This window comes from Lissotriton helveticus, chromosome 4_1 (assembly GCF_964261635.1).
Source record: "Lissotriton helveticus chromosome 4_1, aLisHel1.1, whole genome shotgun sequence".
In the NCBI taxonomy this organism is placed as follows: domain Eukaryota; kingdom Metazoa; phylum Chordata; class Amphibia; order Caudata; family Salamandridae; genus Lissotriton; species Lissotriton helveticus.
Genome location: NC_136063.1, coordinates 262,578,550 through 262,603,195, shown reverse-complemented (window position 1 = coordinate 262,603,195; position 24,646 = coordinate 262,578,550). Strand labels below are relative to the sequence as shown.

The 24,646-nt window shown below is 50.1% G+C and overlaps 1 long non-coding RNA gene across 4 annotated transcripts in view; it reads right to left on the bottom strand.

The window, feature by feature from the left end:
• The window catches only part of LOC144827127 (uncharacterized), a 229,286-nt gene that overhangs the window by 31,000 nt on the left and 173,640 nt on the right, over window positions 1-24,646 (bottom strand). The window lies entirely within an intron of this gene.

Genomic DNA, 24,646 nt, shown 5'->3' with positions numbered 1-24,646 from the left:
TGGAAAGATTTTAAAATATAACAATCATTCAAAGAAAGAATTCTGCTGCAAATAGAAATATGTAGATGTTTTTGTTATAATTTTGTAAAATAACTGGTTGTTTATTACTGATTTTGTACAGGCAGTGGAATTGCTAGAAAGTACACAGTTTTTTTCAAAAACCTATTTTTATTGATTTTCTCAACTTTACAAGTCTCATAAACAACTGTTCATAGCGTGTACATTGCACTGTAGTAGTGAAAACAAACAATTAACTCTTCTACCCACCCCACCCCCATACCGACTCAGTCTTGCATTGTTATACATGCTTAACAGTCAGCACTACAGTATAAACATTTGTACATAATAACACAGTTACATTCCACATCCTTTGCATTATACATGGGGTGTACACCATCCCACCTTTTGCCCATCACAGTGTTATGAGCGATCCCAAGAGGTATATATGTGTCCTACTATTATGCCTGTACATCTATAGCTATAAAATCTTCCTGCATTGCGTTCCATTCCAGAGCAATGGGTGTCTTCCGTAAAGCCCTCTATTTCCCCCACATAAGTTCAGCGCCTTCTGCCCTACCGCATCTAACCATTTCATTATGCCAATCCTATATTGAAGGTGATTTGGCAGTCTTTCATCTCATAGTGATATTTCTTTTAGCTAATATCAAAGCCAGATTGGCAAATTTGCGGACAGGGCTTCCGTCATAGACAGTACTCCAATGTCACACTGTTCCATACCAGGGCACCACTATTTACTATTCCTCGTATTGATGACCAATAATGGGTCAGTCTCGGGCAGTCCCATAACATAGGTAATAAAGCTGAATCTGAGGAGTGGCATCGGGGGCAAGTATCCCTGTCTGGAAACATTAAGCGTAGTTTGTGCGGGGTCAAATAAGCGAGGTGGACAATCATGAGCTGTATGAATTTAAATTTTGTATTATTATTGTGTATTTCAACAGTTTCCCCCATTCTTTAGCAGTGCGTACACGGCCTATATCTGTGTTCCATTTGTCATGGGTGGTCTAGAGTGACACTCAAGTGTACATCCGAATTCCCGGTATAATCATTTTGTCAAGTAATTACCGCTGCCCATCAAGTATTGCATGTGAGTTAATTCATGTTTTGGAGGTTCTGCTCCCTCTGAGGACCAGGCAGATCGGATATAGCGAGAAATATTTCTATGGAGCAGAAATAGTATGTTTGGCACCGCCTGTTCTCTCACAAATGTATTGTGATTCATCAAGGTACCATTCGTAAAAAAACATGCCCACTGTGGTCACACCCATCGCCGCCCATGCCGCTATATGCCAAAGGGTTACCATCCCTGACGGTAAGGGGAATCCCAGTAAGGGGATATTAGGAGCATAAGGCGACTTTGCCTTTTTCCAATACAACAATGCAGTCCTTAACCCCTTCCATGCTGATGACGAGCTCGTCATCAGCGTTACCTGCCGTACGCGGATGACGAGCTGAGTTCGTCATGTAACGCGGTAATTCGTAAATTGCCTCACACAGCGGGAAAAGCCGCCGCAGCGATGCGGTTAACAGTGGCGGCACTGTTGGAGGAATTTTGCTGTTCGGTAGCAACAGTGCATGTACTTCCCCTTGTTCCCAAGCCTGGCGAGTCATAGCGATTTCTTGTAAATTGCGGCCTGCAATGTAGTACGCCAACCATTGCAAATTTCATGGATAACAGTAAGCCCTCAGGTCCGGAACTCCCAGTCCACTTTGTTTCGTATCCAATTGTAATTTAGTGAGTCCTATCCGTCAACGTCCCGCCCCCCCTCCCCCATATCAATTCTACGAGGAGGTAGTCTAGCAGCTTAAACACCTGTGTTGGAATTATGATAGGGAGATTGGTGAAATGATATAACAGCTTAGGGAGCATCACCATTTTTGCATTGGCTACTCATCTCGGTACCGATATGGGCAGGAAGTTCCAGAATGTTATTTACGCTCCAAGCGGCGCAATAGCTCGGTTTAGAGTTCCATCTAGAATACCTTCCGTCTCTCTTTATATCTTGATGCCCAGATACATAAAAGTAACGGTCGCTGTTTGAAATGTTCAGTGTCCAAAGTGAATTGGTTCCGCCCTTGCTGGGTCAGTAAAAAAATATACATATGATTTGTTTAACTTTATGGAAAGACCTGAAAGCCGCTGAAACGCATGAAAAATTGTGGATATTGGGTCATAATCCCTATTCAAATTATTGAAGTACTAGCAGCCCGTCCCGATGTTGTCTGGGTATGAAATAGAATGTGTGTAATGTGTGTATTTGGCAAGGGCAATTTATTTTAAAATCTTGCGGTAGACAACATTTTTGTTTCATTAGAATAGGGACAGAGAAGGCCCAGCTGCAGCCCTGGTTGATGTTAGCAGGCGCATGTAATTGGTGTAGTGATCCGCCGCCTGAGCGCGTGTAATGTCGTTGAATGAGAGAGTTATCAGCCGCGGGTAAATCCGTTTAATGAGAGAGTTGAGTGACAGCGAGTAGGAGATGCTGCAGTAATTGTCCCCGCAGACACGCTCATTTGCGTGTTCCCCCGCTTGAGGCCCAGATGCAGGGCTGTTTGATGTTAGCAGGCGCGTGTTCCCCCGCTTCAGGCCCAGCTGCAGCCCTGGTTGATGTTATCAGGCACGTGCAATTAGTGTACTGATCCGCCGCCTGGGGCCCGGCTAGAGATGGTAGCAGACGTGTGTAATTTCGTTGAATGAGACAGTTCAGTAACAGCGCGCAGGAGAGGCTGCAGTAACGTTACTTACCAGGCCTCCAGGTGAACGCGTTTGTGCCGCCCCAGCACACGGCCACAGCAGACAATCTTCTGATTAATGTACGACCCACATGGCATGAAGGGCGGAACGTAGCACACGCCCCCAGCGTGCCCCTTGATGCGGCGCAAATGCGTTCACATGGCATGAATGGCCGGACACACGCCCCCCCAGCGCGCCCTTTGATGCAGCGCAGCAACGTAATTGGCGCTTGTATGTTGACTCACATGGCATGAAGGGCGAACACATGCCCCCAGCGTTCGTCACGCCCCAAGCGTTTGTCACGCCCCCAGCACACGCCCACAGCCCACGATGTGATGGCCTTACCACACGCCCCCAGCGTTAGTTACGCCCCCAGCACAATGCAGACACGCCCACAAGGGACTACTTTGCTGGCACGGTTCTTTTACCTTTTAAATGTATAGAGTTGTTGGCCTAACGGCTAAGCCGCTCGACCTCAGACCTGGGGATCTGGGTTCGAGTCTTGGTAACGACGCCAAACATCCTGTGATTCTGTGCTAATCACTTAATCTCCCCGTGCCTAACAAAAATGAATGTGTGTCCTCATGTAACGTAACTGGTGCTATGTAAAGCGCTCTGATACCTGATTCAGTTCGGGTCAAGTTCGTGCTATATAAAACTCTGCAAAAAATAAATAAAAAATATGTAGGCCATCTGCATAGCCTATGTCCTTCTGCTGCAACTGCCCTTTCCAACGCTGTATTGGGTGTTGTGATTGGTGCTGTGGTTACTGAGATTACCCGCCTCAAACGTTTGGGCTCTCTCTTTATAATATTAGTATGGATAATATGAGGTCATCCGCATATTTCGAAATTAAGTGTGTCTCTCTTCCTATTCATATCCCTCTATGTCTTGCCATAGTACGAAGCTTAAGAAGTAGAGGCTCCAAAGCTAAGATAAATAACAAAGGTGAGAGTGGGCAACCATGAGCTGTATGAATTTAAATTTTGGATTATTATTGGGTATTTCAACAGTTTCCCCCATTCTTTAGCAGTACGTGCACGGCCTATATCTGTGTTCCATTTGTCATGGGTGGTCTAGAGAGACACTCAAGTGTACGTCCGAATTCCCGGTATAACCATTTTGTCAAGTAATTACCGCTGCCCATCAAGTATTGCATGTCGGTTAATTCATGTGTTGGAGGTTCTGCTCCCTCTGAGGCCCAGGCAGATCGGATATAGCGAGAAATATTTGTATGGAGCAGAAATAGTATGTTTGGCACTGCCTGTTCTCTCACAAATGTATTGTGGTTCATCAAGGTACCATTCGTAAAAAAACATGCCCACTGTGGTCACACCCATCGCCGCCAATGCCGCTATATGCCAAAGAGTTACCATCCCTGACGGTAAGGGGAATCCCAGTAAGGGGATATTAGGAGCATAAGGCGACTTTGTCTTTTTCCAATACAACAATGCAGTCCTTAACCCCTTCCATGCTGATGACGAGCTCAGCTCGTCATCAGCGTTACCTGCTGTACGCGGATGACGAGCTGAACTCGTCATGTAACGCGGTAATTCGTAAATTGCCGCACACAGCGGGAAAAGCCGCCGCAGCGATGCGGTTAACAGTGGCGGCACTGTTGGAGGAATTTTGCTGTTCGGTAGCAACAGTGCATTTACTTCCCCTTGTTCCCAAGCCTGGCAGTCATAGCGAGTTCTTGTAAATTGCGGCCTGCAATCTAGTACGCCAACCATCGCAAATGGTATGGATAACAGTAAGCCCTCAGGTCCGGCCGGAACTCCCAGTCCACTTTGTTTCGTATCCAATTGTAATTTAGTGAGTCCTATCCGTCAACGTCCCGCCCCCCCACCCCCCCATATCAATTCTACGAGGAGGTAGTCTAGCAGCTTAAACACCTGTGTTGGAATTATGATAGGTAGATTGGTGAAATGATATAACAGCTTAGGGAGCATCACCATTTTGGCAATGGCTACTCGTCTCGGTACCGATATGGGCAGGAAGTTCCAGAATGTTATTTACGCTCCAAGTGGCGCAATAGCTCGGTTTAGAGTTCCATCTAAAATACCTTCCGTCTCTCTTTATATCTTGATGCCCAGATACATAAAAGTAATGGTCGCTGTTTGAAATGTTCATTGTCCAAAGTGAATTGGTTCCGCCCTTGCTGGGTCAGTAAAAAAATATACATATGATTTGTTTAACTTTATGGAAAGACCTGAAAGCCGCTGAAACGCATGAAAAATTGTGGATATTGGGTCATAATCCCTATTCAAATTATTGAAGTACTAGCAGCCTGTCCCGACGTTGTCCGGGTATGAAATAGAATGTATGTAATGTGTGTATTTGGCAAGGGCAATTTATTTTAAAATCTTGCAGTAGACAAAATTTTTGTTTCATTAGAATAGGGACAGAGAAGGCCCAGCTGCAGCCCTGGTTGATGTTAGCAGGCGCATGTAATTGGTGTAGTGATCCGCCGCCTGAGCGCGTGTAATGTCGTTGAATGAGAGAGTTATCAGCCGTGGGTAAATCCGTTTAATGAGAGAGTTGAATGACAGCGAGTAGGAGATGCTGCAGTAATTGTCCCCGCAGACACGCTCATTTGCGTGTTCCCCCGCTTGAGGCCAAGATGCAGGCCTGTTTGATGTTAGCAGGCGCGTGTTTCCCCGCTTGAGGCCCAGCTGCAGCCCTGGTTGATGTTATCAGGCACGTGCAATTAGTGTACTGATCCGCCGCCTGAGCCGGGCTAGAGCCCTGGTTGATGGTAGCAGACGTGTGTAATTTCGTTGAATGAGACAGTTCAGTAACAGCGCGCAGGAGAGGCTGCAGTAACGTTACTTACCAGGCCTCCAGGTGAACGCGTTTGTGCCGCCCCAGCACACGGCCACAGCAGACAATCTTCTGATTAATGTACGACCCACATGGCATTAAGGGCGGAACATAGCACACGCCCCCAGCGTGCCCCTTGATGCTGCGCAAATGCGTTCACATGGCATGAATGGCCGGACACAAGCCCCCCAAGCGCGCCCTTTGATGCTGCGCAGCAACGTAATTGGCGCTTGTATGTTGACTCACATGGCATGAAGGGCGAACACATGCCCCCAGCGTTTGTCACGCCCCCAGCGTTTGTCACGCCCCCAGCACACGCCCACGATGTGATGGCCGTACCACACGCCCCCAGCGTTAGTTACGCCCCCAGCACAACGCAGAAACGCCCACAAGGGACTACTTTGCTGGCACGGTTCTTTTACCTTTTAAATGTATAGAGTTATTGGCCTAACGGCTAAGCCGCTCAACCTCGGACCTGGGGATCTGGGTTCGAGTCTTGGTAACGACGCCAAACATCCTGTGATTCTGTGCTAATCACTTAATCTCCCCGTGCCTAACAAAAATGAATGTGTGTCCTCATGTAACGTAACTGGTGCTATGTAAAGCGCTCTGATACCTGATTCAGTTCGGGTCAAGTTCATGCTATATAAAACTCTGCAAAAAATAAATAAAAGATATGTAGGCCATCTGCATAGCCTATGTCCTTCTGCTGCAACTGCCCTTTCCAACGCTGTATTGGGTGTTGTGATTGGTGCTGTGGTTACTGAGATTACCCGCCTCAAAGGTTTAGGCTCTCTCTTTATAATATTAGTATGGATAATATGAGGTCATCCGCATATGTCGAAATTAAGTGTGTCTCTCTTCCTATTCATATCCCTCTATGTCTTGCCATAGTACAAAGCTTAAGAAGTAGAGGCTCCAAAGCTAAGATAAATAATAAAGGTGAGAGTGGGTAACCTTGTCTAGTACCCTTTGCTATCGTGTATTGTGAGATGTGAACACACGTACGTGCGCGCGCCTTAGGTTTTGTTTACAGCAGTTCTACCCAATTCATGAATTCCTCCAGAATTCCAAACTTTGGGAGAGTACGTAACATATAGCACCATTGCACTGAGTCAAATGCTTGATGTAAGTCTAGGGGAAAACAGCCCTGTGAATTGACAACTGCGGGTGTATGAGACATCACCTGATGGAGTCTCCTAATATTAAGAGGCGTGCACCTACCCAGCACAAACCCACACTGATCAGTGTGCACCAGTCGATGGATAAACTGCTGAATTCTATTTGCCAACAGCTTACTCAGAATCTAATAATCTGTATTGAGAAGTGAGAGGGGTCGATAACCTGCCATGTCTTAACTGTCCCTGCCCGGTTTCGAGAGCGAAACCACTGTCGCTTGTAATGTAGTGATTGGAAGTGAACTGGCGTCCAATGAGGCCTGATACAGTCTCTGTAGATGGGGGACTAATAATTCAGAATATATTGCGAAGAATTCTAAGGGCAATCCATCATTGCCTGGTACTTTATTGCACGGGAGAGCTTTTATTGCCGCTTTTATTTCCATGCTAGTTATAGGCATTGCAGGTCTGGTTTGTGATCACTTAGCCCCAAGTCTGAGGTCCCTCCATTGGCTTCCAAAAGAGGAAAAAAGGTCACTTCAAAATCCTGTGCCTAACTCATAAAAGTATCTACGGTACTGGACCTGGTTATTTAGCAAAAAAACTCAGTAAATATCAGCCTAAAAGAACACTAGGATCCAGTTTAAAATCTCTTCTCACTCCGTTTCGCGTCCTCACCACATATAACGGAGGCCGATAGTTTTCCTTTCTTGCCCCCCATCTCAGGAACAAGTTGCCTCTTCATCTTCTTTCTGAGGCGGACCAAGAGCATTTCCTCAAAGAACTGAAAACATGGCTGTTTGACTAGAATAAACGCAAATCGGATTTGTCCCTCAGGCTCTGGAATCCCTGCAAGCACCATGAGACCTAGCGGTGATATGTGCATGATATAGGATTCTCTGACTTGACTTGACATGACTTAGGAACTGTGGGAGCTGCAGCACCTCAAAGAATGATCCGTATTCATCGTCACCAACTTCTCCCGGTGACGCATGCAATATTTCGCAATAGTTTTTAAAGGCAGTGTTTATTTCTAATTGAGTGCGTACAACAGCGCCATCTGGAGTGTTTATTTCAATAATAGGAGACACTGATGGTGCATCTGTAATAATTCTAGCAAGTAGTCTACCCACTCTATCTGCGATTGCATGCTGCTTTTGTGTGTATAAGCTGTAATCCAAAGTACGAAGTTCTTCTAGAAGTTTAGCGTGTATTATGTGCATCTCTTGTAGCGCATCCTGACATGTGTCGCTTGATGCTGCCTCCTGTACCAACTTACTCAGCCTATTTTCCACTTCTTTGCGTTTTTCAAGTAAAACAATGTGGGCCCCCATCCTTTTGCTAATTGCCACCCCCGTATCACAGTTTTAAAAGCGTTCCATTCAATTTGACGTGTACTAGCGGTGTCTGTGTTGTCAGTGAAATAATTGACTATGGCCGTAAAAATGGCACTATGGAACACAGGGTCCTCCAACAGCAAGGGGTGCAACCTCCAGGTTGGTATTGGTGTTGGAACTTTCCCCCAAAACAGTGTGACTTCTAGTGGGTTATGATCCGAGTAGGTTTTGCCTAAGTAGTAGTATCTTTAACATTTACAAGTGGATTCAGCTAACAGAATATTCTATGTATACGGGTATACAACCCATGCTCTGCCGAAAAGAAAGAATATTCTTTATCAGTGGGGTGCACCATGCGCCATGCATCTCCTACGCTCCAACCCTCTACCGAGGTCTTAAGGGCATCTGCCTGCTTTCTGCACCCCGTGCCCTGAAGTTGGGGGCGCGACCTGTCTAGTTCAATATCCATCACTGCATTAAAATCACCTCCCAAAATCCATGGGTATTCTTCCCAGCCCACCAATACATTGCTAAGTATCTCAAGAAATTTGTCCTGCTCTGTATTTGGTGCCTAAACACTCCCTATCACTATGTGGTCCCCATCTAACAAACCATGTAGGAGCACATACCTCCCATTGGAGTCTATCCTTTGATCTAATAGTGTGAAGGGGGTGCCATTTCTGATCCAGATGGCAGCCCCACGAGCGAATGCAGAATAGGATGTAAAAAATAATTGACCCCTCCATTTCTGTTGGAGCTTAATGGCTTCCACATGCATTAAATGGGATTGTAGCTGAGTCCTTATGCCCATTAAACACTAGAGGACCAAACTATGAAAAACAGTTCAACAGGAACTCTGTAAGTTCTATAACCTGGTGCATTCACCATGGGGGGAGTGGCAACCACCAGCCTCTTAACGTACTTCACACTATACTCAATTTTTGACATCTGCAGAGCTCCAGCCGAAGCCCTATCTTAGTACAATTACAATGAACAACAAGACCATCCAGTATCAAATTATAGGGTGTTTCATACTCATCTGGTAAAGACAACACATCAAAAGACAAAAATCGCAGCATTCAACCAAAGTAATCATTGACAGTCTGTGGGGTAACCAAGGGGAACAGCGCCATGCTACTCTCAGAGTCCAAGTGGGCATTGGCATCTTCGGAAGAGTTCACAGTTTTTGCGACGGATTGAGCATCGTGTTCCGCCAGTGCCACAGCCGTCTGGAGAACGTCTCTTTGGCTGTCTGAAATTTGCTCCTGTGAGGGATTTACAATAGAGCCAGGTCCGGTTTGTCGCCTTTTATCCATTCTCTGTCCTTTAATACATTGTGGCTGAGACTGCTGCCTTTGACTTGTCTGGAAAGAGTGCTGAGATGCAGGTGTTGTTAAAGTAATTTCTACCCTGTCCGCTACCTCTTCTGGGTTGTCAAAGAAGAAGGTTTTTCGATCATATATAACCTTTAAGCGGGCTGGGAACAATGAAAGATATTTCAAGTTATGGATCCAGAGTTTCTTTTTAATGTCCTGATATGTGGCTCTTGCCTTCTGGACCACCATGGTGAAATCCGGGTAGAGATAAATTGTTTTGTTTAAAAATTGTATTCTCCCTAGCAGTGCGCAGTATCGTATCCCAATCTTTATAGTTCAATATCCGCACTATAAGTGGCCTGGGCAGTGCACCTGGGGGAGGAGGCCTAAGTGAGCCCGTTCTACAATATAGTGTTCCGTGAGGCGCACCGTTGCCACTTGTTCTCGTAGTCATTTTTCGACAAATTGAGTAGGATTAGACCCCTCACTCTTTTCCGGTATTCCCAATATGCTGACATTATTGCAGCGAGGTCTTCCTTCCATGTCATCTACTCTATCCTACAATCCATTCAATTGACGCTGTAGTTGTTCTACCTGTAGGTGTGTATTGTTTGCTGTGGTATTAGGTCATCAAGGGCTATTTTGTGAGGTTTGACCTTGTCTGCCAGATTGGCGTGGTCCACCTTCAGCAAGGTGAAGCTGGTAGTTAATGTAGCTATTTGAGCTTCTATGGCGACTTGGCTCTGTAGGCGGCACCACGTCCAGGTCAAGACAATGCATCGGAGTACCCTGTATGGTGCCATCCATCTCTTCAAAAGGTGGGGATCCGGCTATTTGGTTTTGAGATGCCCCATTATGGGAATGACCAAGGATAGACGGTGCTTTCGTAAGTTCGCTGTAACACTACCCAGTGGACACAAGCAGGCACCACTGTATTTCTCCCTATTAGGATCCTTGCCGGAGCCAATCAATCAATCAATCAGCATATTTATAGAGCGCGCAACTCACCCGCTAGGGTCTCAAGGCGCTGGGAGGAGGGGGGGTGATGCTACTGCTCGAAGAGCCAGGTCTTGAGTTGCTTCCTGAAGGAGAGATGGTCCTGGGTCAGCCGTAGGCTGGTGGGGAGGGAGTTCCATGTCTTGGCCGCCAGGTAGGAGAAGGATCTTCCTCCGGTGGTGGTTCTGCGAATCCGTGGGATGGTGGCGAGGGCGAGGCTGGCGGATCGGAGCTGGCGGGTGGGTGTGTAGAACATGAGGCGGTTGTTGAGGTATTTGGGGCCCATGTCGTGGAGCGCCTTGTGTGCGTGGGTGAGGAGCCTGAACGTGATCCTCTTGCTGACGGGGAGCCAGTGCAGGTCTCTCAGGTGGGCAGAGATGTGGCTGTGGCAGGGGATGTCCAGGATGAGTCGTGCAGTGGCGTTCTGTATGCGGTGGAGTCTTTTCTGTAGTTTGGCTGTGGTTCCAGCGTAGAGGGCGTTCACGTAGTCCAGTCGGCTGGTGACGAGGGCCTGGGTGACCAACTTTCTGGTGTCGGTGGGGATTCACCGGAAGATCTTTCAGAGCATGTGCAGGGTGTTGAAACACGATGACGAGATGGTGTTGACTTGCTTGGTCATCGTGAGGAAGGAGTCCAGGATGAATCCCAGGTTGCGTGCGTGGTCCGTGGGCTTGGGACGGGGCTCAGGGGGCCACCAGGAGTCGTCCCAGGCGGAGGGGGATGGTCCGAGGATGAGGACTTCTGTCTTGTCTAAGTTCAGCTTCATACGGCTGAGCTTCATCCATTCCTCGACGTCTTTCATTCCTTCCTGGAGGTTGGCTCTGGTGGTGGCGGGGTCGTTTGTGAGGGAGAGGATCAGCTTGGTATCGTCAGCGTAGGAGATGATGTTAAGGTTGTGTTGGCGTGCTATGGCTGCGAGGGGGCTCATGTAGATGTTGAAGAGGGTGGGGCTGAGCGAGGAGCCTTGAGGAACGCCGCAGATGATCTTGGTGGCCGTTGAGCGGAAGGGGGTGAGGTGGACTCTCTGTCAGAGAGGAAGGAGGAGATCCATTCCAGCGCTTTTCCTTGGATTCCGGCGTGGTGGAGGTGGGTTGTTAGGGTGCGGTGGCAGAATGTGTCGAATGAAGCCGATAGGTCAAGGAGGATGAGGGCAGCAGTTTCCCCATTGTCGAGCAGGGACCTGATGTCATCGGTAGCTGCGATGAGGGCGGTCTTGGTGCTGTGGATAGCTCGGAAACCGTACTGCGATGGGTCGAGGGAGCCGTTTGTCTCGAGGAAGGCGGTTAGCTGTTTTTTGACGGTCTTTTCGATGACTTTGGCGGGGAAAGGGAGGAGCGAGATGGGGCGGAAGTTCTTTAGGTTCATGGGGTCCGCGGTGGGTTTCTTCAGGAGGGCGCTGATCTCCGCATGTTTCCAGGTCCCCGGGACGGTGGCAGATGCGAAGGAGTTGTTAATGATGTTCGGGAGTTGGGGTGCGATGATGGAGTCGGCTTTGTTAAAAATGTGATGTGGACAGGGGTCGGCTGGGGAGCCGGAGTGGATGGTGTTCATCACGAGGGTGGTGTTTTCAGTGCTGACGGGGGTCCAGGTGCAGAGGGTGGTGGTGGGGGGCGTTGGTTCGGTGGTTGGGTGTGTGGTCTGGGCGCCGAAGCTGTTGTGTTTGTTGGCGATCTTGTGGTGGAAAAAAGAGGCGAGTGAGTCGCAGAGGTCTTGTGAGGGCGTGATGTTGTTGTTGCTGGCGCTGGGGTTGGAGAGCTCTTTAACGATGTTGAAGAGTTCCTTGCTGTTGTGGGAGTTGTTGTCCAGTCGTTCTCTGAATGCTGTCCTTTTGGTGGTGCGGATCAGCTGGTGGTGTTTGCGGATGGCGTTCTTGGGGGCTGTCATGTTTTCTGTTGACTGGTCGTGGCGCCAGGCTTTCTCGAGGGTACGGCAGGATTTCTTGGAGATTTTGAGGTCGTCGGTGAACCACGAGGCTTTCTTGCTGCCGGGTCTGCTGGGAGGATTCTTCAGTGGTGCAAGGGCATCGGCGCAGTTGGTGAGCCACTGCATGAGGTTGCGGGCTGCTTCGTTGGGATCCGTAGTGTTGGTGGGAGGGTTCTGGCTCAGGGAGGTGGTGATCTTGCTCCAGCATCTTTGGAGAGCCTGTTGCGGGTGTCGGTGGGTCGTGGTTTTCCTGAAGTTGAAGTGGACGCAGCTGTGCTCTGTCCAGTGAAGTCCCGTGGAGTGGCAGAAGGAGATGTGGTTGCTGGAGGAGAAGATGGGGTCAAGCTTGAGGCCGGCGTAGTGGGAGGGGGTGTTCACCAGTTGCTTGAGTCCGAGATTGGCGAGGTTGTCCAGCAGGGTGGTGGTGTTGTTGTCATTGTTGTTTTCCAGGTGGAAGTTGAGGTCCCCAAGGAGGATGTAGTCTGAGGAGGTGAGGGCAAGCCGGCTGATGAAGTCTGCGATGGCTTCGCTGAATTGTGTGCGTGGTCCCGGGGGTCTGTAGATGAGAGTACCTCTGAGGGTGGTCTTGGGGACGGTGTGTATCTGGAAGTGAAGGTGCTCGGCGGCGGTGAGGGTGTCGTCGGAGTTGGTTGTGATGCGGATGGTGTTTCTGTGGACGATGGCGATGCCTCCTCCGGATTGGTTGGTGTGGTCCCTTCGGGTGATCTTGTAGCCCTCCGGGATGGCTATGGCGATGTCGGGGGCTGAGGAGGCGTTCATCCAATTCTCTGTGAGGAAGGCGACGTCCCGTGCTGTTGTGTCGATGAGGTTCCAGAGTTCAACGGCGTGTCTGTGGATGGAGCGGGTGTTGAGCAGGATGCACTTGAGGTGGTTGTTGCTAGTGCCTGGCCTGGCCGGTGCAGGTCCGGAGGCAGGTGAATTTGCAGGCTTGGCAGGTGAAGGGTCCGTGGGTGAGTTTCGGGATGGCTCAGTGGCAGGCGGGGGTCCGGCCGGTGTTGAGTGCCTGGAGGGTGGCGTCGTCGTAACTCAGACGGGTGGGTTGGCATCGTCGGGGGCCAGGGGTCCTGGCGCTGGGCGCAGTCCGGGCGTGGACGGGCACAGACGGGCTTGCCTTTGGCGCACCCGCTGCGCTCGGCCGCTGCGCGGCCGCTGTGCGGCCTCCATATGACTGGGAGAGGGAGGGAGGAGCGGCTGGGAGGCGAGAGCGGGGTGGTCAATGGGGAGCGAGGGGGCGGGCCGCGGGGGACACGAGCGGCGGGGAAAGGATGGTACAGAAGGCAAGAGGGGGCAGGGGGGCGGGGAAGAGACAGGCACAGGGGCAGGCAACAACGCACAAAACAAGCACAAGGGGCACAAAAGAAAAGAGGGGGGGTGTTAAAACGCACAATACAATCCCAAGGGGCACCGAAGAAAAGAGGGGGAAGCTAAGACGCACAATACAATCACAGGGGGCATGAAAGAAAAGAGGGGGAGGTAAAACACGCAACAGGGAGCAGTGATAATGAGCAATAGTAGGCAGCAACCACGAGGCAGCAGCGGTACACAGGGGGTCTGCGCGGTGGCAGAGGGAGAGACCTGCCTGATCACAGCCAACGCCTTTAATTCCTGGTATAACCTTGTGCCCTCTTCAAAGTTTAGCGTGACTCACCACTGTACCGTGACTCCAGACAGCGGGTATGAAGGAAGGTCCACTGTTCAAGACTCTTGCTGGCCTATTACCTTCACAGTGTAGTTATGGTGCTCTGTATTAATATCGTAGGAGCTGCCCCACTATCAGGGTATCCCTGCAGTCAGCACCCCAACCCGCTCCTACCGGGTCAGCTGCCTCGGATTTGATGGCAACCGCGTTCACTGGAACGTACAGGGCCCTTCGTTTCATATCAATGCTGCGCTTTGCAAACCTCCTCTTACAGCTAGCATCAAAGGCCGCCGGGGCCCCTGTACAGAATCCGTTATTCTATGCCTTCCTGTTGCCACCCCAGTAAGATTAGCAAGTTACTCCACATCGCATTCTGTGCAGCATGCTTCAAAAATCAGGTCCACCCATGCCCACCTTTGCAGGATGCCCGTGGTCCTTGCAGGGGACCCCATAGGAGGGCAGGCCCCGTAGTATCTCGGAGGATGCAGCAGCCAGCGCATCCGGGAGTGGGCGGTGCGAGGGTCAGGGGAGAGGGGCGTGGTTACAGGTATATAGGGGTGGCCCCTCCTCACACGCGCCCTCTTTGTCTGCTGACCCCTCTCCCGCCAGGTCGCATCCTCTGCTGCCACCAGGCCCTTCCAGCCGCACTGGCTGTACCCAGTCCCCCCCACCCCGTCCAGGTCCCTAGATCCTGCCCCTTTTGTCATCTCGGAGGATAGGAGGCTATCGTCGCGGTGACCGCGAGAGAGGTAAGGGTGACTCCTCGCCTCTCCCCGGGCCCCGTCCTTGGGCTAACCCCAGGTTTGCATGGGGCCCCCCCCATGGTCGGTTACCACGGGGAGGTGAGGTGTTCAGGAAGTTGGGCGGAGGCAGACGCGGTGGAGGGAGGGTTTAGGTCAGCAGCACGAGGGCCAGTACGTTTGCTCTAAGGCCGCACTCCCACGTCACCAAAGTGGCCATATGCCGTATACGGCACGTAGGAAGCCCAAACGTCGAATAGGTAGAGACTGAGCTGAAAACACCCCAAGTGACGACGGAGAGAGACCAATAATTTCCTGTGTGAAGCGAGTGGACGCTGCTGCCAAAACATCTCCCTGAAGAGAGAAAGAGCTGTCGGTGCTAAAGTCCCAGCCCCAGATAAGAGCGGCCACCGATCAGATTGCACCACTTTCCGCACTTTGAAGGACGCATTGCAATAAATTTAGGGAGATGTGATGTAATGTGAAAGGTATTTGTAAAGCGCAACGTACACTATAGAGTTCCTTGGCGCTAGTGTAGAAAGAACGGAGGGCACCACCTGGGCAGGGCAAGGGAGTACATTGCAGCAACAGAGAAAAGAAAAAAGAGAACAATAAGGAGACTGGGGAAAGAGAAAACATTTTAATTGTACGCAATGCGAAACAGGTAAGTCTTGAGGAGGGATCTGAAATGGGTATAGGGAGAAGCATGCCTTCTGTCCAATGGGAGGGAATTCCAGAGAGATGGAGCAAGGAATGAGAATCTTAGACCTCCCCATTTCTTACGCTTGACTCTCGGGATTTTGAGTGAGCCGAGCGAAGATTGCGATAGGGGACATAGGGATGAATGAGGGAGGAGATGAAAGTGGGACCTAGGCCAGCCAGAGATTTAAAAACAAGGCAACCCAGCTTGAATTTGCAGCGTTCAGAAACAGGGAGCCAGTGCAGAGATCTTAATAGGGGGCGGACATGGTGGTGCCTCAGTTGATGGAAGATGAGGCGTGGCGCCTGGTTCTGGACAAGCTGCAAACGTTTAAGTTGATAATCTGGGATGCCTACGTACAAGGAATTGGCGTAGTTAATCCTAGAGATGACTAACGCCAGGAGGGCTAAGGTAAGCGATTTTTCTCAGTTGGAAAATACAAGAAGAAACAGTGGCAGTTATCTGGGGCTTCATCGAAAGATCTTTACTGATGATAACCCCCAGGCTTTTGGCTGAGTCAACTGGACGAGGGGGAAGGCCCAAGCTAGCAGGCCAGAAATTGGAGTTCCAAGGGTTGGAAGGCCCCCCGACAAGAACCAATTTGGTCTTGTCGGGGTTAAGCTTGAGGTGATTTGCCCCCATCCAGTTGCTGATGTGACAGAGGGTGGCTTGAAAATCTGAAACCGACTGGTCCGAGGAGTCGATGTAGAAGACCAACTGGATGTCATCCGCGTAGTTAAACGCGGTGACATTCCTATCTCGGAGAGACTGGATCAGGGGGGTGAGATATAAATTAAAAAGGAGTGGGGATAAGGAGGAGCCCTGCGGCACGCCACAGGTCAACCCCACCCTGTCAGCGGAGAACTGGGATAGGCGGACCGCTTGTTGGCGGCTGGTGAGAAACGAGCGAACCCAGTCCAGGGCAGTGTCCCTGATGCCAGCCTGCCTGACACGGTCGACCAGGATGACATGGTCGACCGTGTCAAAGGTGGTCGACAGGTCCAGAAGCACTAGGGCCTGACTGATGTTAGAGTCGGCCCCCCTACGCAGTTCTTCCATGACAGAGAGTATGACCATTTCCTTAGAGTGGGCGGGTCTAAACCCGGCCTGTTGAGAATCAAGGAAATGAGATTGCTCAACAAACGAACTCAAGATGTTAGTGACGTGAGATTCGAGCACCTTGCTGAGGTAGGGAAGGAGGGAGATGGGGCGGAAGTTGCTAATGATCGTGGGGTCGGCTGTGGGTTTCTTTAAGATAGGCACTACCTCGGCTGCCTTAAAGGAGCTAGGGACTAAGCCAAGAGTGAGGGAATTATTCAGGAGTGCCAAGGGGGGGGCTGGGCAAGCAGTAAAGGCATCACGTAGGATCTTGGGAGGGCAGCAATCAGTGGGAGACCCTGAGGTGACTTTGCTTAAAAGAGCGGAAAAGTCCGCCTCCAAGATGAGGGGAATCTGAGTGAGGGAGTGGGAGTTGAAGGGGTCAGCGAGGGACCCATGCGAGTCAGATAAGGGCGATACTGAAATGCTGTTTTTGATTTTTACAATCTTTTCAACAAAGAAGTGATTGAGAGAATCACAAAGCCCCTGTGAAGGGAGAGGTTTGATGGATACCCTGTCCGGGTGAGACAGTTCCTCCACAATCGAGAAACTATCTTTAGCTTTGTTAGCTGACTCCACAATTTTGTTGGAAAAGTATAGGGATTTGGCTGACACAATGTAATGTAAAAGAGGTTGCTTGGCTTCCTCTGGCCGGGCAGCATCACAATACCCTAAAATACCCCAGGCTGATAGCACAGCCCAGCGCACAGGTGTTGTGCGATCTTTGCTTTGAACAGGGATCATGCACACACGGTAAACCGGGGAATGCAAGCCGAGCGTTTCCGCTTCATTATGCCAAAGCTTTCTGCCGTCATTGCCTCGCGAGTGGGCGTATTTCCGGCACAAACCGCTCATTTAGTCTGCGTCCCTGATGCGCCTATATGTCAGGTAGGCGGCGTGATAATGGCTGATTTTGCGCTCCTGACTCGCGCGCAAGGCCTACTGTTGTAGCACATGTGTCTATGGCATTACAAGGACAGCCGCCATGCGGTCAGGCGGGCTTAGGGCGGCAGAGAGGTTGCAGGCCGCCTTAGTCTTTAGGCAATGATAGCAGTGCGATTTTGGAATTCAACTTATTTGAATGTGTCTGTCTCATCGTCGTCTGCTCACTTAGACCATGCCCATGACATGCTGCATCAACAGCTTCCAGTGTTACACCTCAGGGTCTTTTCTGGTCTGCGGCCCTTTCAAGGCTCGAGACAATCATGCAGCGCTTGATCAACAACACTGAAGGCGGGCTCCTTGCTTTTATTTTGCACTGCACGCCATGCACCACCCCCCCCCCCCCCCCCTCCAGATTACTACAGTCGGGAAGCAGGGGTAGTGGGGGGGGATGTGTCTCCGCTCCTTTAATTTTGAGGCAGAACCAGCAACACTACAAAATAGTTGTACACCCATCGAAATTGCATGAAATGGTTTGAATTGGCGCTACAATATTGACTTGCTTTGTGGTCACGCCTGAGTTGTAACAATATAACTACCTCTCGTCAACCTTTTGTGGAAGAGCAGTGCTCCTTGTCACACAGAGTGTCATGTTGATAGTTCACTCTTGGCAACGGAGGAGGCTTGTTCTTGTCAGGAGCTTTTCTGCACTACCCTTGCACGCATACATCTTAAAGACTGTCGAGAATCGTATGCTGAGAAACTTAACGTTTGAGCTTTCACACTCCACACATCCAAGGTTCATGAATACAGGCTAGGCTCGGTGGGGGCACGTCCCTCACATATTGTGCAACTGGTTCCCGCGATGTAGCGAACACGTTCAGGGGGTCGGGAGGCCAGACAGTTGGATGGGGGCCTGTCTTCTTAAGTATTGTGGTGATAGGCAGGGGCCGCCCCCTTCTCTCTTTCTGGGTCAGAGGCGTCTGTCCCAAGGCAAAACTTGCAACCGCCCCCCGCCCCCCCTTCTTCGTCGTGTTAATTCAGAGGCAGGGGGGGGGCTCTTAAATTGTAGTAGGGGGGCCGCGTGCCTCGCAGAGGCACACGCTATTACAGCTGGGCGGGCCGAGGCCGCATTCCGGGGGGGGGGCTAATTAGCTGCCGACTTTTGAAGTAGAGAGCCAGGTTTGAGTCTACGCTCCGTCCCAACATCTGCGAAGCGGGCAATTTGCAATGGGCCACATGTTTCTAATTGGAGATTGCGAATACGGATGTAAGGGCGGCGGGGCAGGCTGAGAACGCGCTGGCGTTGCAGTCCTAGGCAGCCTTAGGTTTCTGTTGGGCCGCTGGCAAGCCTGCCTCGGGGGGGGGAGCGTCACAAGGGATCGGTGAAGCCCCCACACGACCAGCCTCAAGGGGTGGCCGTCACGCGGCGGGCTCCCTTAGGCCGCATTGGGTTTCCATTATGCATTCATAGCGGAGGTCGCGTCCAGCCGCAGCGACTTGAGCCCATGCAGGGAGGGTAGTCGAGGTAGCGTCCATTTTAAATGGTCACTTTCCAGCCAGCACATGGGGACATCAGTTTGAGATGGCCGCATTTCGTCCAGCCCGTAGGGACATCAGTTTCACACCCTGGTTTGTCAAATACGTTTTAGCCGCGGGTTCAGGAATAATGTTTACCCACATCACCAGACGTAGGTTGAGTTTACATTGGCATCAGCTAAAGAAGCAGGCCTGATCTCAGGTGGTGGATTGTATGACACAGCCGAAGTCACACCCCCATTTAATCAAGTCAGTAGTTTACACGGGAAACAAAATGTTTCCAGGTAGTCGCACCCAGCATTGCTCCCCTGCGAGGACAAACTAGTAGCCTTAGACATGATGAAATGTAGAGCAATGGATGTTGGGAGATGAAGATAGGAGCGGCACGGTAACTCAGAGCTGCAGTAAATAAAGTATTTTAAGTAGGCATGAGGAGAATGTCACCACAGTAATGAATGATTCTGAAGACGACTGTGCGAATGGCAGTATGTCAGTAGGACAGCACAGTAAAACCGAGTCAAGACTGCACATTATCAAGCTGAGAGAATGCCTTGCAATTCCGGCTCGAGCTCTAGATTTGACCCGGCATTGAGCCTGCATGCGTGTCCGGGAGCGGCGCTTGGGTATAGCGCATAGCAGAGAGAGAAAAAAGGAAGAGGGGTCCGCGCCAAGGAAGCGCTTTAATTTTGTTTTATTAAACACCGGCTTACACGCAGCGTCAGGTGTACAGCGGTGCTGCGAACGGGTGGCAGATCGGCTAGCCTCCCGGCAGTCTGCAGGGGTAAGGGGCAGTTGCACAATACCTTGCAATGCGTCCTCTAGGCTATGGACAGTGAGGGATAGGTATCGCACCCGCTCTTCGCTTCCGCTATCGAGCACGGCTAGACTAGACCAGGATGACGCCGAGGCCCCTTCTCGTGGCACGTCGAGCAGGTCTTCTCCCCCCTCCCCCCCGGAGGAGTATCATTTTAGGCGGTACGCTCGGATCTGCAATGCAGGGCCGGTTATGCTGTGTCAGGGATTGATGACATGCAGCACTAGGATGTCCTGGCCTTGCGGTAGGCCGGGGTTTGCGTTGCTTTTCTGGATTTGGCATGGGCGAGCTGGCCACGTCTCGGTATTTTCTAGGCACACCACATAGGGTCCACATTATTGAAAAGGGTGCCCACGCATGGGGGTCGCTCATCCCCACCGCTCTGCGGGGTCAGGAGCCGGACAAGGGAGCAGCACACCGCGTTTTCTATTGGGGCTCTCACCTTTGTTTCGCTGGCCCGCTCGTATCAGGTAGATTATCCGTACTCGGTCGTCGCTTTCTTTGTTTCAATTGCTTCTGAGCCTGGTAGCCCCGTGGTTTGTGCCCCTGCTAATTCACGGGAATTGGTTTCCCTATTCCCTCCATGGATAATGCCGCCTTGCGTTCTGCCGACAGATTTGGCGGGCGAGCAGTCGAGTAAACAGCTCATTATCTCTTACTGCTGCACGCGCGTGTTCATTGTGTCAGGGTTCACCATTAAGGTTATGCTCTCTCGGCTGGACACTATCACGCAGTTCCACTCCCTTGTGCCACAATTGTTACGTTGTACCCTCAGGTCTGATGTCTAGAAATTGGCTAGAATAAATGTGCAGTCTGACAGGGATCCCAATAACTTCAGTTATTTATAGGTCGGAGACAAAGCAAAAATGTGGTTCAAAACAACATATCTTAATGTGGAAATGCAAAGACATCTTGCAAAACTCCAGAAATACTAAAGGTGGACACAAACACTGTATCTTATTGGACATTGTATTACACTCCCAAACTTCAGAGAGAAAACATAATGCAGGCAGAGTATAGTTGTCTTTGTTACTTTTCTTTAATGTAATAGGAGTAATATGGCAACATTAAGTTGTAAACCCTAACAAACAGGATTGAAAGAGTCCTGGGATGACACGGAAACAGGTTGCCAACCATACAAAAACCTTGCATGTTGGTAGTATTTCTATATCACGAACCCAAAATAACCTTGTTTGTATGTAGCCCTTCTACATCACAAATCCTCCAGAGAAACCTTGTTTGTATTTAGTATTTCAATGCCTATAACCGGGGTACTCAAAGTGCGGTCCTCCTGACCTTTGCTTGCGGGCTCTCAGCTGTATGACTGCACTTGGCTACTGTTTACTTTAAAAAGCACTAACATTCAAAAATGAGTTAAATAAACAGGGAGTGTTATTTACAGGCTAATTGAAGTAAGTAAAAGAATTAGTGTAGAAATATTATCCCCCCCCCCCACACCCGGACAACAGTGCCAATAGTGAACTAAGAGGCAAGTCAGTTGCCAAGAGGAAGCCTCTGGGTGGTCAGGGTTGTTATTATACGTGGGTATTAGAGTTTATTGACTCAAACACAAGAGTTCTGTACAACATATATCCTGAACTCATGTATTTCAAGGTGCTCTCATTTACCATAATGAAGAAATAGGAGGTATGGTGAAATTAGTTGGAGCAAATGGGAAAGCTGGGATTGTCCCTAGAGTTTATGGTTACTTCCTTTTATACTGGTGTCTTCCAAGGTAGAAACAGCAAGCAGTAAGGCGTACCCCAAAGTGCAGTAGAGGGATAGCAGTTCAGATACAGAATAACACAGTATTGACAAATCTAGGACTCTAATCTAGAACTTGAGTACTTAAACTAGAGGGCATTAGGGAAAGAAACCCTTAAAACAATTACATGACTCACGGACACAATGTGTATTTGCAAAGAGCATGTTTACCCAAGGGTATCCTGGCGGTTAACAGCAGATGTTTATTGTTAGCCAACTCAATGGCACTCATTTAATCGGCCTCAGAAGGATAGAAGGATGAAAGGCTGAGTGGCCCCACTGAGATTTGAACCTGTGACCATGAGGTCAAACACGGACTCCTGCAGTGGACGTATTAGTCCACTAATTCGGCTCACTACACCATCTGATCTCGTCATCTAATACATTCCTTCCCAGAAGTAGGTGATTGAATAGCAAATGACCTAACCTCAACTGCACAGACTTAAAATTTCAAAAATCTTATCTGAGAATTACCCAAAAGACGTAAATACGGCTGACAGGCAACTGTCACGCACATTGTATTGAAAACACTGGTTTACTGTTATAGACTTCTTTGCAGACCGAGTGCAAACGCTGGCTTGCGGAGACTGTGCTAAAAGCTACCTGTTCTGGAACCCCTCTATTAAGCAGTCAACATTAAAACATGCGTCCACACTGTGGGAATAGGTGCGTGCCCAGTCAAAATAAGTCTCGGGCCCAGAGCAGGAGGTATAGACCGGCAGATGCCGTATCAGGCTTTATTATGAGGTTGCCTAGCTTCGAGTGCAATGGGTGGGCATAGCAGTGGGGCGTAGTATATCACAGAGGCCCACGCTGGGCATGTCTAGGCAGGTGCAGACTAGGTTACTGAAACAATTTTCAGACAGAAATGCTGCTATCTATGTTGCATCACCAATTCGTAAGGATTCTGACGAATTCAAGAATAACTAAACCATAGCTGCCAAGGCCAATAGGCCATGTGCAACATTTCCACAATATCTGAGTAATATGAGTGACATTTCTACGGCTATGAGTGACACTTCCTTGGATGAGAAGCATTGTAGACGAGGGGAATGATAGAAATATTAGTAGTGACACACTTTGGAGCAACGGGAAACTCTAGGAAGACCAAAAACGTACTGCAAAGCACAAGAAACAGAAGGAAGGACTCTAACCGAGGCAGACTGCGGGACTGCAGTTCTTAGTAACAGAGGCGGGTAGGCTCTGCTGCTCAGTTGATCTTTGATCTGATCATTGAAAGATAGGAGAGGCTCTGCCTTGAAAACATGGTTTCACCAACACCAATATATCCGGGTTTGGATTCCCGGGAATGCGCTGGGGTGAGCTTTTAGGAACACTGCGTAGGACTTTGAAGGAGGGTAGACCGCAGCCGCACATCATAGTGGTACATCTGGGAGGGAATGACCAAGTGGCAGAAGGCAAGAGACGACTTCTGGAAGCAATAAGGGAGGATTTAGGCACATGGAGCGGCGAGCTGGGATCATGTGGCCTCGGGGGGGTCTGAGAAGACACCTAGACCCATATGGCACGGGCGGATCCCTAGAAGCATGGGAGATAGCTCGCAAGCTTGCATACGCGGCCATGCGCAAGCACAGAGATGCGAGGGTTAGGTTTCATAGGACACGGCCGGCTGCACGCACGGGGTGCATTGCTCGAAGGTAGGCATGGAATTTTTTCCTGCTAGATCTGGGTTAAGCGCTAGAAGCAGCCGGGTGCAATGAGGAAGAGATACAAGGGGCTAAGTGGTGGGGGCTCTGGGTGCAGCGGGTGCCACACCCAGGGCTGTGGAAGAGTTACAGGGTGATCCCGACACAGGAAAGGCACAGGAACAGGACCTGAAGCCTCCAGTGCTAAGCGCACAGTGCATAAGTCATACATGCTTCAAGGGGTCCTTCTTGGGAACTTGGAGTACGACGGCGCCCCGTTAGTCTTTAGGGCGGTTGTAAACCTGAATAACCGGGAGGCTTGCTTTATAGGCTCCGCCCAGCTGGGGAAGGTGTGAGCCACTCTCCCTTGTTCAGCGGGTGGGGTTGGTGGACGATAGGTTCACCGGTGGGAGGAGTAAATCCCCCCAGGTACCACACTGGGCTATGGCCGCTGGTGTCTTTCTTGGTTGAACTTCAGGTGCCCTGCAACGAGGGGTTGCGGGGCGAACGGGATCACCTGTAAGATAACCCTCCTTTTATTTGTATACAAATAAACCTGCAATTTTACCTTCCAATAACTTTGTGTCTGTGTATTATTGTAGAGTTGTGGGGTTGCGGGTGGCGGAGTAACGATGGAGATACTATGATCTGCACACAGCAGTATGGTCGCAGGAACATGCACGCCCGATACAGTTCTGTGTTCCCTTTCACTGTCCCTGCAGTGGTTGTTGTTCCCCTGGTATGGCTGAGGGGTTCGTAATGTGAATATTACCTCGCAGATGTTGCTTTCCTCCTGTGCCACGGCAGACCCTCAGTACTTTTGCTTGTGTTTCTCTTAAAGCTGCTCACCTATCAACTCCTGGTGGGGTGCCCTTACAGTTCCTGCGTATCAGGAGCTTCACAAATGACTGTACGTGCCGCTGTAATCGATTCCCTAAGAGGTGCCAAGTCGTCCTCCCACTGCACTGTAGGCAGCCAGGGTGCCCCCCGATCTTCCGATATTCCCAGCTTCACAGAGTATTACTGGGAGGGAAGTTCCAGCCCTGATCAAGTGTTCCTCGCCGGTCGTCTCTTCTCCGGTGTCCCTCATTCGGCTCCGCCTGCAATGTTGGATTTTGCTGAGATTCCCGTGCCTTTAAAAAATGTCATTGTCCGTGCACTTTTCTTCCTTGACTCTCTAGTTGCCAGAATCAGGAGTAATCAGGTTTACTGTGCACTTTAGGAAGTATCCCCGCACCACCAGCTACACGCGGGGTTCAATCCACGCCGGCGCCACCAGGCCCCTCACTCCCCAATCGCTGCTCAGCTACGGGCAACGCCGGCCCTTTCGGGGCAAAGTCAGGCTCAGAAATTTACTTTTTCAGGGTCGCTGCACACCCCAACACTCCTGTTGTTCAGTTCTCTGCTTGTTAAGTGCGGATGGCCAGTGATTACCACGATTATCACCGTAGTGTCAGGTCCTGGCTCAGAGCTCCGATAGCTCGCTTCCGTCAAGCTTGGTGGTTAGCCACACCCCCTATAAAGTACATAATGTT